Here is a 4,308-nt window from a genome sequence, read left to right as displayed (position 1 = left end):
GGTTAAGGAATTGGATTTAATTGAGCAGTTTAGAGACTTGAGTTTGGTGTGTGAGAGTACTCACAATAGTGTTAAATTGGGAATGTTGAAGTTAACAAGTGGTATTCTGGATGAGATCAAAGAGGGTCAGAAATCCGATGTGCTTTTGGTTGATAAGTTGACTCTAGTGAATCAAGGTCAAGGTGGCGAATTCAGAGTTGATGAGAATGGTGTTGTGAGATTTGGTAGTCGGGTGTGCATTCCGAATGTTACCGAACTTAAGAAGAGTATTCTTGAGGAAGGACATCGTAGTGGGTTGAGTATTCATCCTGGAGCTACGAAGATGTATCACGATTTGAAAAAGTTATTTTGGTGGCCGGGAATGAAAAGAGAAATTGCGAGTTTTGTTTATTCTTGTTTGACTTGCCAGAAGTCAAAGGTTGAGCATCAGAAGCCGTCTGGGCTAATGCAACCGTTGGCTATTCCAGAGTGGAAGTGGGATAGTATCAGTATGGATTTTGTTTCTGGGTTACCGAGAACAATTAAGAATTTTGAAGCTATTTGGGTGATTGTTGACAGATTGACAAAGTCGGCTCATTTCATTCCGATCAGAATGGATTATCCGTTAGAGAGATTAGCCGAGTTGTATATTGAGAAGATTGTAAGTTTGCATGGTATTCCGTCGAGTATTGTTTCGGACAGAGATCCTAGATTTACATCGAAATTCTGGGAAGGTTTGCAGAAGGCTTTGGGAACTAAACTGAGATTGAGCTCTGCATATCACCCGCAGACTGATGGTCAGACTGAGAGGACGATTCAGTCACTAGAGGATCTGTTGAGGGCTTGTGTTTTGGAAAAGGGAGGTGCTTGGGATTGTTATTTACCTTTGATTGAGTTTACCTACAACAATAGTTTTCATTCGAGTATTGGTATGGCACCGTTTGAAGCTTTGTATGGTAGGAGATGTCGGACACCTTTATGTTGGTATGAGTCCGGTGAGAGTGCTGTGGTTGGACCGAAAATTGTTCAACAAACTACGGAAAAGATTAAGATGATTCAGGAGAAGATGAGAATTGCTCAGAGTCGTCAGAAGAGTTATCATGATAAGAGGAGGAAATCACTTGAGTTCCGAGAGGGAGATCACGTGTTTCTTCGTGTTACTCCGATAACTGGGGTTGGTCGAGCTTTGAAGTCAAAGAAGTTGACACCTCGATTTATTGGTCCTTATCAGATTTTGGAGAGGATAGGAGAGGTAGCCTATCGTATCGCTTTACCGCCGTCACTTGCGAATTTGCACGAGGTTTTTCATGTGTCTCAGTTGAGGAGGTACATTCATGATCCGTCGCATGTGATCCAAGTAGATGATGTACAGGTGAGAGATAACCTGACTGTTGAAATATCGCCTATGAGGATTGAGGATCGAGAGTTGAAGCAGTTGCGGGGTAAAGAGATTGCCTTAGCGAAAGTAGCTTGGGGAGGACCAGCAGGTGGCAATGTGACTTGGGAACTGGAGAGTCAGATGAAAGAGTCTTATCCAGAGTTATTTGCTTGAGGTATGTTTTTGAGGACGAAAACTCTTTTAGTGGGGGAGAGTTGTAACACCCCGAATAAAATAAGAGAATTATTTAAATTAAGTTAATAATATATTTATTAATTTAATTAAATAAATTGAATTATTGGATTATTATTATTATTATTATTTGGAATAATAATTAGTGGAAAATATATAAGTTGGAATAAGAGAAAAGGGTTTTCATTTTTGGTAAAGAGTTTTCACGTGAAACAGAGAAGCGGCTGAAAAGTGGAAAGTGGAGAAAGGGCAAAGAGGAAGAGCTAGAGAGCAAAGGTTGAAGAACGGAAAAGCTTGAAGCTTAGAGATTGCCGGATTATCTCAGGTAAGGGGGGTTTATCGTCGTTTAATGGGTATTATAGATTAACATGTAATGGGTAGTGATAAACCGTGGAATTGACCCTAATTGGGATTTAGAATGCTGAGAAAATTGTGATGAATAAGTTGTAGGAAAACTGGAATTGAATCGATAATTGTATGTGTTGTGATTTTCCGATAATGTAGCTTTTTATGGAAGTTGAATCGGAGGTCCGGAAGTCCTCCAACGGCGGAAAATGCGGAGAACTCTGCATTCTGCCTTGGGTTAGCGCAGGAACTACTGTTTTGTCTGCGTTAACCGGTTAACCCAGGGCGTTAACCGGTTAACACTGTTATATTTTGTGAAAATGTGCTGTTTTGCCTGCGTTAACCGGTTAACCCAGGGCGTTAACCGGTTAACACTGTTGCGTTTTGCCAGAAAGTGTATTTTGCCTGCGTTAACCGGTTAACCCAGGGCTTTAACCGGTTAACACTGTTGGAAATTTGAAAATTTGATATTTTAACGTTGTGAACATAATTGGTGATTGACCTATTATCGTTAATTTTGATGAGTAATTTTGTTGAGTTTATGTTATGAAGTGTTGATACAAATATGTTGATAAGTTGTATTAAAGTTGTTGAAAATACTGAGTTGTAGGCTTGGTGAGCCAAAGTTGATTATAAGTTGGTTATAAGTTGATTAGGTTGAAAACCTTGTTGTGTTGCTGTTATTATTATGTTGTCGGAATTGTAAAGTCGTGTATGCCATGTACATTCATATGCATTAAATCGGAGCTTTGCTCACACCACGTTGGCCTGGATTGGCAAAATTTTAAGTTGAAAGTTGAAGGCTTATGCCTTGATGCCCACTAAAATGGCAATGATTTTAAGTTGGGAGTTTTACTCCGAATGGTACCACATGCATGACGAGTCGAGTCTCATTAGAGTTGCATTATGTTGGTTTGTTGTATGTGTATCAGTGGTATTGATCTTGAGTATGTATATGAGTTGTGTTGATATTGGGTGATTAATGAGTTAAATTACTTAACATAACATGATAATTTATAATGCTTGTTATATCGATTGAGGAACTCACCCTTACAACTATTTTTCAGGTAACGAGCAGTGATTGAGTAGAAGCTAGTGCCTGGAGTCTAGTGTAGTCTACTTAGTGGGTCGTGCTCTGATAGATGTAACATCGGGACGGGATGTTTTAATTGTTTTATTGTTGGTTGTGGACTATTTTTCCATGTAAAACGTTATGTGCTTGAATGGTTGGTTGATTTATATCCGCTGCGAATTATGCAAAGCTGTTATTTTGATTAAATAAAGAGCATGACAGTTATTATGGTTTGAAGTAGTTGTGTGACACCCTTGGTGCATATTTACTCTGATTGATATGTTGTTATTTTAATTATATATTTGGGGTATTTTAGAAGGGTGTTACATTAGTGGTATCAGAGCAGGTCGGTCTGTCCGGCCAGTTGTCGTGTCGTTACTGTCTAACAATTGTGTATTGTTACTAATCTAACTTTTAAGTTGTGTTGTATTGATAAGTTGAAATGGCTGGAAGGAATGATGCTGCAATGGCTGCCGCAATGCAAGCGATGGCACAAGCTGTGCAGAAGAGGAAGAAGCTTCCTGAAACGAGCCTTGAAACCCAAGGGATCTAATACATAAGATGTCAAATTCCTTAACTCTTTCAAGTCTGGTTTTCTGAAACTGGATTTCTTTGTATTCCTTCTTTGTCTTTCCATGTCTGAAAATTTTGCAAATAAACCCCCTTAAGTTCCTTGAAAATTTTCTTATTATTTTGATGATATGAATGCAAATGGGTGCATGAATGCATGAATGCAACAATCACACTCAAGGATCAAGCAAAGCACACCAAACAAAGGTCATGGGATGGATCATGTTATCCTTAATATCAATCATCCATTTTGGTGGATTATGGTTTACACCTTATCAACACCCAAGTTCCATTGATATTAAGGATACCTGAACGGATCAACCATGAATCAAGGGTTTGTTGTAAGTCACGAGCATGGAGTTTAGGTTAAGAACCACCCAAAGGGAGTGTACTAAGGTTTAAACCTGCCAAACATATTCTACAAAAGGTTCCCATAGTCATCATCCCATCTTTCGGATATTATTGGAGAAACGACTACTCGTATTCCAAAAATATTCTCGAGAGAGACTCTTATGAGTGTAGTATCGCGTAACAATCGTATCAAATCTTACACTTGAACGACTTTCGCACTACATCCTAAAAAATAGGTCAAGATGGGCTTGGTAAACTAAGGTCCTTGGCTTCTAAGGTCTATATTGGAAAGAGTAATGTCTAACCACAACTTACTTGTGTGACATTATTAATCCCAACATGACCTCCACCAAGTGAATGGGCTTGCAAGTCAACTTGCTAAGGAATAACTCCACACAAGTCGACAAGACTATGCCATTCT

The sequence above is a fragment of the Lathyrus oleraceus genome, chromosome 6, assembly GCF_024323335.1.
Source record: "Lathyrus oleraceus cultivar Zhongwan6 chromosome 6, CAAS_Psat_ZW6_1.0, whole genome shotgun sequence".
Lineage (NCBI taxonomy): Eukaryota > Viridiplantae > Streptophyta > Magnoliopsida > Fabales > Fabaceae > Lathyrus > Lathyrus oleraceus.
The sequence above is the reverse complement of the archived record's forward strand: the minus strand, read 5'-3'. Positions refer to the sequence as shown.